Source organism: Thermobia domestica, chromosome 3 (genome assembly GCF_964235325.1).
Source record: "Thermobia domestica chromosome 3, izTheDome1.hap1.1, whole genome shotgun sequence".
In the NCBI taxonomy this organism is placed as follows: Eukaryota; Metazoa; Arthropoda; class Insecta; order Zygentoma; family Lepismatidae; genus Thermobia; species Thermobia domestica.
In genome coordinates this window covers 240,344,016-240,361,700 of record NC_137456.1, presented here as the reverse complement: position 1 = coordinate 240,361,700, position 17,685 = coordinate 240,344,016, and the positions used below count along the sequence as shown (strand labels likewise).

At 37.2% G+C, this 17,685-nt stretch overlaps 1 long non-coding RNA gene across 1 annotated transcript; it reads right to left on the bottom strand.

The window, feature by feature from the left end:
* Positions 1 to 7,026: 7,026 nt before the first annotated feature.
* Positions 7,027 to 17,012, bottom strand: LOC145681600 (uncharacterized). Its single transcript, XR_014130831.1, has 3 exons — positions 16,812 to 17,012; positions 8,529 to 8,675; positions 7,027 to 7,525 (listed from the first exon to the last, which is right to left on the bottom strand). It is a non-coding gene; the product is annotated as an uncharacterized LOC145681600 (long non-coding RNA).
* Between the last annotated feature and the right edge of the window lie 673 nt (positions 17,013 to 17,685).

Below are 17,685 nucleotides of genomic sequence, written 5' to 3'. Positions count from 1 at the left end.
TTGCCTAAATTTTAACCTTGGAAATTTGGATGTGGAGTAAAATAAAGAAGGTTAGCAGGGTAGAGAGGAAAACGAATTAGGAAATGCTGAAAAAATGCAAGAGACGAGAGCAATATTAGACGATATAAGGAAGCGAAAAATGGACGGATCACAAGCTTTGATCTTGCTAAGGGATTGCATTCTGAGGGATGTAGTAAAGGGGGTGATATCAGGAGAGCGAGAGTGTGTAAGAAGGTTGGAATTGATAGATTGTAATAAGGAGGGTGGTACTTTATGTTGGGTTGCGAGGCAGATATTAGCGGGAAATCGCAAAAATGGAAGCTTCTTACCTAGTTCACGGAAACTGGCCTGTTTATTAATGGGAGAACACTGAGGAGGAGGAGGAGGATAATTATACTACAAGTAAAAAAAGCCGAAACAATGGTTTATGCATAAGAATTGGTCAGCATTTTTTTTCTGGTGGCAGTTTTGTAAAGTTCTAGCTCTCTCAAACTGGTTAGATTGTAAGGTCATTTCACTCGGGTCGGTTGTCGGGTTAAGTCACCTCGGGTTGGTTCACTCGGGTCACTTTGGGTCGGGCCAGTCGGGTCAGCTCGGGTCGGGTTGTCGGGTCGGGTCAGTCAATTTGGGTCACGGGTGGGGTCGGGTCGGTCTTCAACACATATAATTTCCACGAAAATTACAATAGACCACGGTTTATACCTCATTGGACTTCCAATAAAACGTTTTCAATGATGTGTACACCATGTCACCATTTTTGTATGAGGGAATGTCTAGAGGGATTTTGTGGGAATTTGATGGAATGTAGATTCCTGTGTGTGTGTGTGTGTGTGTGTGTGTATGTATGTATGTGTGTGATACCTTACAGGATACAAGATGTCGAGGAAGTGTGTAAATAAACCGAACAATTTCTGTTATGTATGTGGGGAGCTGATATTTAAATCACAACGTCGATGTTTTGCTCCACTTGTGAGGAAGTGTTATCAGTTATATTTTGGTTGCTGTGTAGGAGACCAGGATAAGAACTGGGTTCCTCACTACATTTGTTGTACTTGCGTGAAACGTCTGACTGGGTGGGCAAATGGTGGACGAAACATGAACTTCGCAGTACCGATGATCTGGAGGGAACCAAAAGATCATTCTTCAGACTGCTACTTTTGTATGACACAGATAAATGAAATAAGCAGTAAATCTAACCACACAGTACAGTACCCTAATTTGCATCAGCAATTAGGCCAGTTCCACACAGTGCAGAATTACCTGTTCCGGTACCTCCTTCTCATCTTACGGTAAATGAGGATTACGTACTTAAGGCAACTATTGAAGTTCCAAATGAAGATGATGATCCTACTTATGTAGGAAGCACATCTACATTGGATTCCCATCTGATAACTCCGGGTGAACTAAATGACCTCATACGGGATTTAAAACTCTCCAATACACAGACAGAACTTCTTGATTCTAAACTTAAAGCTGGAATCTGCTCAATCGTGACACTAAAGTGTGTATTTTTCGAAACCTTCATACAGAGTTTCAAAACTACTATTCTCAAGAAAATGATTTAGTGTATTGTAATAATGTCTGTGCTGTGATGGATAGACTTGGACATGCACATATAAGTACAGAGTGGAGATTGTTTATTGACTTTTTGAAAACTAGTTTTAAGGCTGTCCTTTTGCACAATAGCAACAAATTTCCTTCAGTGCCTTTGGCTTATGCAACTAATATGAAGGAAACCTATGAAAACATCGAAATAGTGTTAGAAAAAATTCAGTATGAGAAATACAAGTGGACCGTTTGCTGTGATTTACAAGTCATTTCTTTGTTAATGGGTTTGCAGCTTGGTTATACGAAATATTGTTGTTTCCTCTGCGAATGGGACAGCAGGAACAAAGCGGAACATTACATCAAGAAGGAATGGCCAACGCATGTATTAACTCCTGGACAGAAGAATGCTGTTTATTCCTCACTGGTGAGCCCTGATTAGATAATTCTACCTCCTCTTCACATAAAGTTGGGGCTCTTCAAAAACTTTGTTAGGACAATGGACAAAAGTAATGCAGGATCTTGTTACCTCAAGGAAAAAATCCTCGGGTTAGTGACGCTAGGGATTTTTGTAGACCCCCAAATAAGATGTTTGATTCGTGACCAAAAATTTGAGGATCTCTTAACTCTGGTTGAGAAAGCAGCTTGGTGTCCATTTAAATGTTTAACAGAGAATTTTTTAGGAAACAAGAAAGCCCCAAATTACCGTGAAATTGTGAGTGATTTCCGGCAATCATTCAATGAAATGGGTTGCAACATGTCCCTTAAAGTTCACTTTCTAGACTCCCACCTGCATTTCTTTCCTGAAAAGCTTGGTGCTGTTAGTGATGATTATGGGGAACATTTTCATCAGGACATTTCCTCCATGGAGAAGAGGTACCAGTGACAGTGTAGTTCAAAAATGCTAGCTGATTACTGTTGGACACTTAAAAGAGATGTTCCAGAAACCAAACACAGAAGAAAGTCGACAACTAAAACATATTAGTTGAGGTAAGTAAGTGCACATTTATTAAGAAGATACCACTCACTTCTTTTGTATTATTTATTAAGTAGATATAAAATGGTGACACGGTGTATACATCATTGAAAATATGTTTTATTTCAAATCCAATAAGATATAAACCGTGATTATATTGTAATTTTCGTGGAAGTTATACGTGATTTTATCTGCACTAATGAATATTGTAAAATGAACAGTACACATAGCATATTTTTTATATAAATATGTTTATTTCTCTAGATAGAATAATGCTATTCTTATGAAACTTAGAGGGCTTACTAAGTATAAATCAGGCTAACATACAATATAATTTGTGCGTTTATATACCTAAGGTACCCAAGCTACAAGTATGAAAATGGTTTAAAAAAAAGAAAAAAAGAAAAAGAACAGAAATTTGAGGGGAAATTTTCCGAAAACACCTCTGTCACGGAAAAACTGAGGGTGATGGAGAAAAACTGATTGCAGATTCGAATTCTACGTGAAAAGTTCTACTAGAATCAGGCATTTTCTTCCGTGTGCCAGAGAAAGATTTTTTTTTATCAACTAGTGCAATAGGAACCATTTTCAAACTCATCAACCGTTATTCAAACCGGTTAATGTTGATCGCAGATATTAAAAATACTCACATCCGTATATTATTTAATACAAACGAAAATTTTACCTGCACATTTCTGCACAAACGATGTATAAACGATCGCGACAATTTCTGGTTCAATCGAACATGGTGGGGCTAGCACTCAGACAACTCCCCTTTTTTTTCGTTCTGTCCACGCATCTGATAGCTTAGAAAAAAAAATTCGCCTGCGCATTACTGCTCAAACGATGTGCAAACAATTGAGATGATTTTCTTTTGAATCGGACGTAGGGGATGCTACCAATTAGGTAGCCTATACTTTGTTATCGTTTTGGCACGCCCGCAATTGTGTACAAACGAAAATTTCGCCTGCAAATTTCTGTACAAAACCGTAACAAACAAGTGCGACAGTTTGTGGTTAAATTCGATGTGATGGGAGGCCTATCAATTAGAGAGCCCATAGTTTGTTATCGTTTTGGCGGGGCCACACTTATGTGCAAACGAAAATTTCAGCTGCACATTTATTATGTACAAAGGCGTACAAACAAGTGCGACAGTTTGTGGTTGAATTGAACATGGTGATTGGGCTATCACTTAGAAAGCCCCCCACTTTGTTTTCGCCCTGGCGGCGCCCCTAATTATGTACAAACAAAAATTTTGCATGCACATTTCTGTACAAACGATGTACAAACGATTGCGACAATTTGTGATTGAATTAGACATGGTGGGGGCCCACACAGCAATGAAATATTTTCAAAACGTTTCTAAAACGTGTCATCATTTTCCTTCAGAAAATGTATCCTACTTCCCTTAAGGAAATATATTCCATATGTTGTTGAAAACATTTTCCACATAATACTGACAATATTCTCTGAATACACTCAAAAACGTTGTAGAAATATTTTATACGCCGTTAGAAAACTTTTCCAATAAATGTTTCCTGTACGATTTCCAAACATTACTGAAAAGGTATTTGAAACGTTTTATACAATGTTAACGGAATGGTTTTTAAAATGTTTCTCATGGAATATTTTAAAATTATTTACCAATAACGCAGACAATATTTTCTTTACATGACAGAATATATTTAGTGAATATTTTTTCTACATCACAGAAAATATTTAGAGAATAGTTTCTGTGCATGACAAAATATTTAGGGAATATTTTCTGTACATGACAAAATATATACAGAATATTTTCTGTACATGATAGAACCCAAAGCCCATAGGCCAACTCGGTTACTATTGCAGATACGAAAACAAGGTAAGATACAGAAGGAAATTTTTAAAATGCAGCAAGTTTTGTTTTTATACTAGTATACTGCCCAATAATAACGAAAAGTACAACGCTGCCACTGTTGGACAACACTGAATGAAAGAAAGTGTGGTTTGAAGTTATTTGGACCAAAGGGAACGGAAAGACACAATGAAAAATATAGTGCAAGACCCAATTTCGCGTCCTTCGTATCTGCTCTCCCCCCCCCCAACACCGTGGTTGCTACGCCACTGGCGTGGATATTGCATTTGCATGTTTATCCTTCACTGTGTCTCCTTTCAATTCTTCTCGGTGTAGCTAATTTCAAACCACACATTCGTGTAGCCCGACATGATGTATGGTAACGCATTTTCTTTATTGAGCGGTACACTAGTGCAAAAACAAAGCGTTGCTGGAATTTAAAAGAGTCCTCGTGTTACCTTATTTCCATACCTGCAATAGTAACCGAGTTGGCCTATGGGCTCCGGACTTTTGCGTCACTCTGCATATATGACGGCTTCTTGCTGGGAACAAATAGTGGGTTGAAAACAAGGCGGCCAGGCTGTGACATAGCAGCTGGAAGAAAACATAAGATTCTTCTGTACAATTTTACCTGCTTAGACATCTTTGCCTCACTCTGTCCTCATGACGAGGAACCATAGCGGTCTACACTCAGACAAAAAAATAAATAAAAACAAAATAAAATAATAATAATATTTGGTCTAGGAATTAATTCGTGCGGTTGGTACGCACACATTGAAGCTGTAGTACAAACACAAAATACATAAATACCTTAAGAAAAATATTGTCCATCGCTAGCCACCACTTTCGCCCATCTGTCAGGCAATGTACGGATTCCGTGGCGAAAGAAGTCCTCATCCTTGGAAGCGATCCAGTCAGAGACCCATGTTTCGATATCTTCAGAAGAAGTAAACCGCTGTCCAATCAAATCGTTGTTCATGCAATCGAACAAGTAGTAGTCCGAAGGAGCAACGTCTGGTGAATACGGCGGGTGGGGTAAAACTTCCCATCCGACATTTTCTAAACAGGTTTTGACCGGTTTTGCGACATGTGGGCGAGCGTTATCATGTTGAACAATAAGTTTATCATGTCTGTTCTCCCATTCTGGTCGTGTTCTGGCCAGAGCTTGCTTCAAACGCATTAATTGTCGTCGATAACGTTCTCCATTCATAGTTTCACCCGGTTGCAGCAGCTCATAGTACACCACACCTTTCATATCCCACCATATGCACAGCATAACCTTTGCACAGTGAATATCTCGTTTTGGTTGTGATGGACCTGGTTCACCTGGTTTCACCCAGGCTTTTTTTCGTTTAGGGTTCTCGTAATGGATCCACTTCTCATCACCCGTAATAATTCGATGCAGAAACCCCTTTCTGCTCTGTCGTTGAAGCAGCAATTCGCAAATGGTTTTTCGTCTTTCAACGTCTCTGTCTTTCAATTCATGTGGAACCCAATGTGACATCTTTTGAATCATTCCCATGGCTTTCAAGCGTTTGGAGACTGTTGTTTGATCAACGCCTAATGCTGCTGCAAGTTGTTCCTGCGTTTGACACGAATCCTGCTCGAGCAATGCTGTCAATTCTTCGTCTTGAAATTTTTTTGGCTGTCCAGCTTGCTCTGGGTATGCCAAGCCGAAATCACCACTTCTAAACCGTGCAAACCACTTCTGACACGTTCGCTCAGCTAGAGCATGGTCACCATACACTTCCACCAAAATACGATGACTTTCAGTCGCACTTTTCTGCATGTTAAAGTAATGCAGCAGGACACCCCGCAAAAACACTTTATCAGGCACAAATTGCGCCATGTTCACTTAACTACAAACTGGTGTTGTTGACGCTTTAATCCACTGCCCTATACTACGAACGATACGCGATGACAGGGGTTTGCAACACATGTGTGGATACACGGAACTGTGGGACGCTCCGTTCGTTGCGCCATCTCTTGTCCACCCGCACGAATTAATTCCTAGACCAAATAATAATAATAAACAGTGTAAATTGTAACTACATAATGTTAGCTTGCTCTCATAATTTTAAGCATTTTTTTTAAAACTCGAAATCTTATTTACACAGAATATTTCTGGGTGTTTCACTGGTACTACTGGTATGTGGCCACGCCGTGTATATATGTTGGGGGGGTCTTATGTGACTTGCGAGATTCAAACTGCATATCAGTGTGTTCACAATCGTCGCCTGCCAGTTTTGAAAGCGGCTGTATTGGATTTTTTTTTTTTTTAATACGAAAAGGATTGAAGTTTAGACATCCATTTCAAGAAACAATTGTTGGCAATCCTTTTCCTATCTTAAAAATAATAAATCCAATATAGCCGCTTTGAAAACTGGCACGCGATGATTGTGAAGGCTCTAATTTGCAGTCTGAACCTCGCAACATCACATAATACACCCCAACATACATAGACGGCGTGGCCACATACCAGTAATAGCAGTGGAACACCCAGAAGCATTCTGTGTGTAAATAAGATTGAGTTAATAATAATAATAATAATAAAAGCAGCTGATTATGAGAGCAAGCTAACATTATGTAGTTATAATTTACACTGTACACTATAATAAATATACATCTATATAAGTTTATATCGGTTAGTAGTTAATTAAAAATATAAATGTACACTATTCTGGCATTATTTATTTAAATACTCTTCAGCAGCATCTTCATGCTGCTCGTATTATTTGTTTCTATACATTAAGAACAATCTTCTCAAATATCAGAAATTCACATTTTAACTTGTAAACACTTGTTCTAGAAAATTATGTCACTGACACTAATTAAATAAAAATCAACAACAATATTTACTGAAAATATGTTCTACAAATCTACGGCGCATAGGCAATAGATCTTTTCACGAAATGTCACTTCTTGTACTTTCAAGAAATATCACATTGCTGAATAACCAGATATATATATTTGCTTCTTTATAACATCACTTTTGATTACCACAACTAACTATAATTTCGATGCTGCGAATTGTCAGTTGAAGTTCTGTGGAACTTCAGCTGAATTCTTAACTGATCTTCTTGATCGTCCCTGTATGACATGCTGAAGCCATATCCCAATAATCTACGCGATATCATCGTTAGTTACGTTTCTCTTGTGTTACATAATTTCTGAAAATAAAAATAATAGGCAGTGTTTAATAACATAATAACAGCAAGGAATGATTAAAGATCAATTATTACATCTTAAGCTTACAAAAATATTTAAAATGTTTGTGTAGGGCCTACAGCAGCCTGTGAAGACAATATTGTGTTACAAAAGTAAAATCCTGAAGAAATGTAAACGGCAAGGAAGACAAGAGCTACGACTGAAAGTGACATACCTCAGACTGTAGCTTAGTTACGGACGTTGTAACATGTTGAAGCGGTCACAAATTTATTTTTAAAAAGTATAGCATCTTAGAAATATTAAACCTAATATTTAAAAAAAAAAAAAAAAATGAAAACATGTGGCAGCATTTGAGTTGATGAAGAACCAGCGTTTCATTCTGGAGGCTCTGATATCATATCTGGACCCGATCATTCTTTTTCCCTCAGTCGCACCAGGTGAATGCCGAGTGGTTACTAAGGCCTTGATGACCGCTACCGTGCTCGATTTCTTTCCCCACGGAGCAGGCCATACATATTACTTTGCCTTATACAAATGAATAATTTTGTTAACGTTGCATTGCAAAGAATACAAAAAATCGCGAATGTAGGAATGAATCATGAAATGCTCAAGAAAACTACTATGACAGAACAATTCAGTAAAAGGATGAAATATACTCTATACATATTCAGCTCTCTCTTCCACGGACACTTAAATGTAACGTGTCACTTGAAGATGGGAAAATTGCACATTTTGCTAAAATAAGGATTTTCAAAGTGTTTTAAATGTTATAACAGCGCTTGTAGTACATGCTCTTGGGAAATAAAGTTTATAGGAAGATGATTCTGAGAAGTATCCATGGCACAATAGTATGTATTTAAAGCGAAAGAAAATAAAAAGGGCACCAGAAAGTTTTTCCTTTTTTACAAGAATTTAAACATGGTGTATCCCTCTTCAAATGACAACTTCTATAATTTTTTTCCACTCTGAAAATGAAATTAAAGAAGAGTAGGGAGAGTTTCTTACCTATTATTGTGTTAGTGATTAATGAGTGCAAGCTGTTTCCTTTTGCACCGTGCCAACTAAATTGCTCAGCTATTACACTTGTCTTTTTCATGATGTTTCATGTGATGGCTTCTGAGCTGTGACCTCCAAGTTTTTCATTTCTTAGACCTGTAACGAAATACACACTAAGCACTCAAGTAATAGTAATGGAAATTTAGAGCATACAACTGATGCCCTTAAACAAATTACATTGATTTTAGACGACGGTGTCACAGAGTATTCTCAAAAATTAATATTTGCACTGACATTTCGTTTTTCCAATAAAAGAAAGTTACATACTAATTTTCAAGCAGTTGTACAGGTTTGGCAAAAACCATGGTTTTTATTGAAAAAAAAAGTTTTTTTTTTTTGTTTAAATAATTTACTATATGTATTTATATTAGATATGGACAGAAATTAGTTTGTTTCGTCTTGGTGTTATTATGCAACAACAAGGTTATGCTGGAAGGGAATCCAAACCGTTTCTCGGCTTACATCCAAGAGAAATTGTCTATTTGGACAGGAAACCGGGACTAATTGGTCACAAATGCTCAGTAAGATCAGTTGCACAAGTAAAAACATTATATAGAATTACATATAAATCGGGGAACTCCCGCCTTAGCCACTGGGAAAATCCTGTTATTAGTTTAAATGTGTTTGTATGTAAAATTTTAAGGTCAACGTATCATATTAATTACAAATTTGTTATGTAGATAACATTCAACAAAATTAAAACAAAGTCGAATCCAAGCTGATGTTGGAAGCTACGTAGGCAGTTGATACATTTTGCCAATTTCTATCAATATATTTAAGCAACCTTGGCTTCTTTATAAAACAACAGGCATTCAGGCAAGTAGAAATATATAATTTGGTTTCGTTTCGTATGTTTAGGCTTAACATCCTTATGAAATACCAAGGTTATCACGGAGAAGACTCTCGCTTAAAGGGACACCTTGAATCGCTACTTGGTTTACACTTGAAAGATGGGTTGTGGTTCGAACCGAGAATTGAACACGGGACCCCTTGATTAAAAGGTGAAAAGTACATAAACGTAATGCAGATGGTGCGATATGTAAAGACGTCACCATGAAGTTCACATGATATAAAGTTTTTTTTTGTTTTGTTTGTTTGTTTGTTTGTTTAAACCAGCTAACCATGCAGTTGTAAATTAGGAATTGATGAAAGCAACGTATGTATAAAAATATTACGAAATCTACAGGAAGACAAGGAATAATTTAACAGTTTCAGAATATACACGGTGGTTGAAAAGTCAATACCTATTCTTAATCTAGATTATCCTAGAAACTAGCATCAGCTTTAGCTGGCGTGTAATACTGTTAACATTTTAGAATTTGTGAAAAATGCGGGTGTATACGTTGAAATTTAACTTAACCAAATGGTACACTCTAATAATGTATTCGATGAAAATAAAACTGTGATAGGTTGTTTACTTTTAGAAATATACATTGTTACAAATAAGAACTGACTTTACACGCACGCTGTATTCAGGGAGTAGTAATGTAGACAACACAAACTATTCGCGAACTTCAACATGGATGAGAGATACTTTCCGGCATGCATTGAACAAGTCACGTCTTTCCAAATTACTTCCAAAGCAAAGCCTACACGAAGTTGTTCTATCAGAATTCATAAACATAGAAAAAATGAAATTTTTGAGTGTTACGTTCCACGATTATGCCGGTTAAGCTAAAGGAGACGGTGATGAGAGATGAATGAAATGGTGGAATGAAGAAAGTGGGAGAAAACGGGAGAACCCCGAGAAAACCCACGCACACGGTGTTTGTCCACCACATCATAAATACCAGAATTGTAGGCACTATAACGTCAGCAACCTATATTAATACACTAGTTTAGCATTGTTCACGGATTGAAAATATTATGTATAACTCAAGAAGCAGGTACTTTTACATGGAAATTAAGATGAAATGAAACATTTAGTTTAACGTCCCACGATTATGCATCGTGGTTAAGTGAGACGCTGATGATGAAAAATGAATGAAATAGTGGAATGAAGTAAGTGGGAGGAAACGGGACAGCCCCGAGAAAACACACGCACACGGTTTGTCTACCACAAAGCCGGCTTGGCGCGAGCTGGGATCGAACCAAGGACCCCATGCAGCACAGCTGAACTACGTACTTTCTAATCGTTTCAACTAGCTCTAAACGTACTCGTTTCGCTGTCAGACCAACAATTAAGCCCCTTTCACTTTAATATACGGAATTTTCAAAAACTCTTGGACACGTGTCTACTAATTTTTACCAGCTCCATTCTCCCTCCATCGCCGTCAGCACCCTTCTTCTTCCCTTCTAGGACATATATTTAAAAAAGAAAGTTTAATTACGTATCTAATTATTTTAAATTAGAAGTCCAAATACCAAATTCCATGTTTCTAACCTTCAAACCAATTTTTTTTTCCTTTGCCCCTCTTTTTTTCAAATTTTTATTAAAATATCAAAAATCAGTGAAATACGTACAAATTATTTTGAATGAGGAGCCTAAATACAAAGCATCAAGTTTTTAAGCTTAAGGGATTCGGAGATGTGGCCATCTTATTAAAATGCTTTCACCCCTTTCCGCGTATCTGCCCTTTTTCTTCCATTCTAAGTTGTGTCAAAAAGTATATATATAATAATTAAAAAAAAAAAAAAAAAAAAAACTGAAATACGTGTCTAATTATGTTAAATGATGAGTCCAAACTCCATGTTCCTAACCTTCAAATGTTTCAGGATATCGACATTTGATTATAATAATTGCAAACCCATCCCCTGCTTTTCATTTTCCCCTCTTATCTTCCCATTTTTACTAAAATATCAAAAAACCTTTAAAAACGTATCAAATTATTTTAAATGAGAAGTCCAAATAAAACTTCAAACATCTAAGCCAACGAGATTCAGAGATATGGCCACCTTATTAAAGTACTTCCCACCCTTTATTGCCCCTTTCCCGTAGAATTATCAAAAAATCTTCCTTAGTGGTACCATATGTCACAAATCCCATGTACTGTCCAAATTTCAAGTTTTTAAGTTAATCGGCTTGGCTTGTGCGAGGATCAATCAGTCGTCACTCAGACCTTTAAATTTTAGGTGCTGGTTTACTTTTCGCGCACCACATTTTGGAAGATATACAGATAAAATTAAAAACTATTCAATACAGGTAGATTTAAATGTATAAATACGTACACATTCAATGTTCTTGTGACGTGTCCAACTCATACGTTCACGTTGTAAATAATTTGTATGAAAACGGGTAAAAGTAAATACAATACAATCAGGGTTTGAAAACCCCGGCTTTTTTTTTTTTAAAAAAAAGCCCAACCCACCTGGGCCCATATGGGGGTCTTCGGATATTTTCGGGTTTAATTAATTTTTCTTCGGGTTTAATTGAGTTTTTTTTTTAAGTATTCCAATGCCTTTGGGCTAAAAGTGTTAAAATGTGATTTATATTTCAAGATTATGATTGTCACAACTTGCAACGATTTTCTATTCACTGCTGTTTTGAAAAATGACTGTCATTTTGAAATTTTACGTTGGATCGCCGCCAAAATATATACAGTTAATGTAGAGTGTCTTGTGCTTCTACTCTGAAAATTTCAACTTGAAAAACAGAAAATTGCGGCGTGGATACCCGCTATTTTGAAATTTTAGGTTAGGCCTAGTATGTCGCCAAAATCTGTACAGGAAATTTAGTGTGTCTCGTACCCTGAAAATTTAAACTTAAAAGACGGAAAGTGGTACCCTGTTGTATGTGTGGTACAGGCAGACGAACGAACAAATGTAGAACGACTCAGCCCAATACCCTCAGTGACATTCGCCAAATATGAACACCAAATATATTAATTTAATTTAGAACAACTCAATCTATAACTCATGTTTTATAAAATAAATGTTTCAAAATGTCTTAAAATAAAATTAAATATTTTCTCGCGTAAAATTTTTTTTTTTGAAGTTCACTTCCGATACTTTATGCGTTCAATTACGGGAATTTTCCGAGCACTTGTTGCAAGACCGTTCTCCCAGAAAATTAATTTAAAACAATTAATATATAAGCAGAGTGTTTCAAAACAACACCGACAACGCTTGGGAGGTGATACCTGACACCAAGATAAGACAAAAGTATAGATCAACCTAGATGAACAAATGCTTCCTTTCGGAGTTATAAGCTGCCGAAAACATGAAAAAGAGGTAGTTGGTGAGTACCGCAGGATTCTGAAACCTGTATTTTTCTATAGTGCACATTTTTGTTCCTAAGTGAAGTCTCGACACGACTACGGTAGGTCCCATAGTTTTGGCGCTATAGACCATTAAAGTTCATCTTTTCATATTTTCGGCAGCCTATAAGTCCGAAAGGAAGCACCTGTCCACCCAGGTTGATCTATACTTTTTGTCTTATCTTGGTGTCAGGAATCATCTCCCAAACGTTGTAGGTGTTGGTTTGAAATATCCTGTATAATTCATATTTCATAAAGTAAATAGTTTTATTAGGGGCGTGGTGGCTCAGTGGTAGAGCGTTCACCTCCGGTGCTTGGGGTCTCTGGTTCGATTCCAGCTCGCGCTGTGTCGACTTTTTGGTGGACAAACACCGTGCTCGTGGGTTTTCTCGGGGTTCTTCCCTTTCCTCCCACTTTGTTAATTTCACCGTTTCATCCATTTCTCATAATCACCGTCTCCTTGGGTTTTCTCGGGGTTCTTCCCTTTCCTCCCACTTTGTTCATTTCACCATTTCATCCATTTCTCATAATCACCGTTTCCTTTAGCCTAACAGGCATAATCGTGGGACGTAAAACTCGAAGATTTTATTTCATTTTTTTCAAATAGTTTTATTGTTGAAGTATTCAGTTCCGATGCTTTGTGCGTTTAATTGCGGGAATTTCCCGAGCACTTCTTTCGCGACGAAGGTTTATTATTTTCCGAAAATGCAAGCTTTCTTTACTGTACATCGAAACTTCCACTAGTACGAAGTTTCAATGCAGCACTTGAAATAGTAAGCGTTACGTACTCTTCGAAACTCAGAGCATTAAGATTGTTAAGTTTGACACGAATTTTTATGCTATTGCTGCTGTTGATTCTACAGAAAGCTTATTTGAAAACTAGCAACAAATAACTAAACTAAACTGTTTAATACACTCCATATTTACTAGTAGTACCAGCACCTATGGCCTTAAATCTATCAGACGTATGAGGGATAATGTCCTTCGACGTCGGGGAGTGGGCGAGCACACTATTTACGGAAAGTATTTTCTAAAATATAAAATTGCATATTTTACTTCAAATAGGCTATAAGCACAATCCATACATTAATTTGTTCTATAATTATCTCAATCTAAGGTACGGCTTTTTTAATGCATTCAGAACTTTATAAAGGTCTAATGTTGAATGTTATATATCTTAACGTGAAAGCAACTAATTCGCCCAAGGGAAGTCCAAAATCTAATAAGAATCACTTCCAATGTGATCACCTTAATTGCACCAATAATATACTAACGAAAACCTCAAAAATCCAGGTGGGTTTTTTCGGGCTGAGCCCACTTGGGCAAACCCTGAATACAATACACACACACACACACACACATATATATATATATATATACGCAAATCGCAAAAGAATAATCTTTCGGCAAATCTAGTCTGATGGTCCCCTTTTATTTTATATGTGCCAAGTGAAATATTTACATGTCGCCTGCCGCAAACCATTCAAGAGTCAATAAGAAAATCAGCGAAAGAATTATAATTTTTCAACAATTATTTCGAACAGCACGCCAGTAGTAAACCTGCACGCAGAATTAGGCAATACTAGAGCAGACTGTTTTAATTTCTTGCATCTTTCGGTTCCTTTTTGCAGAACATGCACTAAACAAAAAGAAATCCTTAAGTTTAACGTCCTACGATTATGCCGGTTAGGCTAAAGGAGACGGTGATAATGAGTGAAATGATGGCATGAAGAAAGTGGGAGGAAACGGGAGAACCCCGAGAAAACCCACGAGAAATTCCACACAGCGCGAGCTTGGATCGAACCAGGGACCCCAAGCACCGGAGGTGAACGCTCTACCACTGAGCAACCGCGTCCCCCGATGCACTAAATGAGGAGCTCTAAAAGAAAAAGCGAAACAACTTCTGCTAGGTGGCCAGTAAAAAAGCACGAATGTTATCTAAGTGATTCAGGGCAGAAGCACAGCAGGTGGGCCTGAGCGAAAGCGTAGCGAGCACGCACGTCAGTGACAAGGAAGGGGGTACGCATAAACGAGGATTGTGGAAAAACATTTACAATATTTGTAATTATTCTTATCTTCAGAAACACTTAATTTCGATCCTTAAAAGAAAATATACCTCTCACAGCTAATACACGAGTGTTACACCGCCTTTCTTTCTTATCTTTACAACAGAAAATAGTGTATGTAGGGCTATTACCTCTGTTCTGAATTTTTCTTCTTGAATAAATCTTTTCCACACTTTGCGCAGTTGATTTTACGCGCTTCACCATACCATGACTGCAGAAACTTTATAATCCTTCTCTCTTTATTACATAATTCTTTTTTAAAAAAAAGTTTATATTACGGCCATCGCAATGTCCATAATTGACGTATAAACCGCAAATTCCCGGAGCTTACTTCTACCCTATTTGCATTCAAAATCCATTTCAATAAGCTGTGCAATGACAGAAATATTTACATTAACACTCTCATTCCTTCACGAAAAATATTTCACATCACATTTTATCTATAAAATTTGTTCTCGGTGTAAACGTCTGCTCGAGTGAACCCCAGAATTATTATAGTCCAGTGGTGTATTTAAGGGGGGCTTCCGGGCTTAAGCCCCTTGAAATTGTTATTACTATATTAAAGTAAATGAATTATCTTGCAGAAGAAAGTTAGCCAAGCCCTTCTACCCTGAAAAAAATCGTAAATACGTCATTAAAATACTAATATACGCGCAATTAACCCGTCATCAAAATATAAATGTACGTGCCTACTCCCTTCGGAAGCACCCCCTCTGGCCCCCCGCCTTCACCTTCCCTGACTCGGTTAGATCGCATTCTTGCTTTTTAGTAGCCCCCTAACACAGATTGGCATGTATTTCTTGTACTGTACTTCTTTTCCACACATCAGGAATCAACATAAATACGCAAATCGTAAAAGAACTGTAATTTTTCGACAATTCTGACGGTCCCCTTGAATTTTATCTATGCCAAGTGAAAAATTTATACGTCTCTTGGCGAAAATCATTAAATAGAGAACAAGAAGGAAAGTAGCGAAAGAATTATATTTCACTAAGTATTTCGAGCAGTGTTTCTTCGAGACCTGTTTTTGGGAGGGCAGTGGCTCCCCGGAGCAGACCAAAATAATACGTTTACAATAATAACTAGAACAGCATGAGCAATGTCCCCGGAAAAATACTTATTAGACACTTTTTGCGAGTGGCACACCAGAAGTAAAACTGCACGCAGAATTTTTATAACCTGTCATAAAAATGGTAATGTACGCATCTTTTTTAACTCTTTACTTTGGGCATGGCAGTGATATTATGTCAGTACATAGTATTGCCGACCGAGCGTTAGCGAGTGAAGGCGGGTTAGAGCCCTGCAGGGCACGTCGTTTTCTCTCTTTCCTTCTTAGGAACTGTTACTGCAGGAACCGGTTCAGATCAATTGGTTATTGTCACTGCCTTACCTAAAGTAAAGACTTGCCCTATCTTTTCCCTTTGGAAGCATCCCCTCGCTCGTGATGTCCTCCACCTTCGCAATGCTCTGACTCAGATAGTATCGGTGCGGGAAGGTTCTAGAACACAGGTCCTCCATATAGGTTAATAGATATTTTTTTTTGTAACAAAGTAAAATATTTAATTCACATAGTATTGCCGAGCGAGCGTTAGCAAGTGAAGGCGGGTTAGAGCCCCGCAGGGCACGTTGATTTCTGTCTTTATTACGGATAAATGGAAAGAGGAACTTGGGTTCTAGAACCCTGCCTATAGGTGCTTTTTAGTGGCCACGTAGTACAGGCTGATTTATATTTTTTGCACTGTAGTTTTTACGTCATACATCCGGCAGCGTATATATAGGCCTATATACGCAAATCATAAAAGAATAACTATACTTTTTCGACAATTACTTCTGACGCTCCTTTTGAATTTCATCTATGCCATGTGACGTATTTCAAATCACCTAGCGCAAATCATTTAGGAGACAATCTAGCATCCCACAAGCTTTACAGAAAATAAAACTAAATTATTTTATGTAGTCGTTATACTTACCGACTTTTCTTGTCTGTTCATTTCATTTCATTTCGGCCTCCAATTGGACACCTTCTTCATAGGGACGACCGTTTAATTCCAGTTGCCTTCTTCCTAATTATGTAATAAGTATAACCACAGAGGAAATTATTTTTTTTATTTCCTCTGTGGTATGACTGTGAAATGATATTCGAATTAGTGCTTCACATGAACTTCATGTATGTTGTCATGTCTTAATTCAACATAGCGCGCAAGGAATGCTGGTACTTCTGATAAACAAATGACGGTTGATGTAGCGATGCTAATTTGCTGTCTCACATAATGCCTATGCGAAGGCAGGATGTCATAAATTTCAAATTTTTAACAAACATATTTCGTTGATGCTGCTATAATTAGTATAATGATTGGTAATAATGCTACTACGATACTCTCGTGAGAGAATTTATTCAACATTTCATAAAATATTCTGGACATAATTCTAAAATATTGCACGAAAATATTTCATTTAAGTTACAGGACAAGGCAACAAAAATATTTCCATACAAGATTAATAGGCGTTTTAAAAATATTTCTTATATTACGAACGAAATTATTTTTAAAGTATTCGAAATATTTTAAAAATGATATTTTATGTTTTCTTGTAACAATAGAAAAGATTGTAAATGACATGTTGGAAAACATTTTATTCTGTTCATAGGCCTATTCTGTTTCTTTATCATGCATGTAAAACATTTTTAGTGTTACTTCGAAAACATTTACTCCCTCAACTAGTGGTAAAAGTCCTGGGGGACGCCGCCTCCACCTGGAAAAAATATATACGGCGTCTCCCCATTTCCTAAAAAAAAAAAAAAAAAACAAAAATACAATGGGGAAAGATAGGCAGGGGGAACGGCGT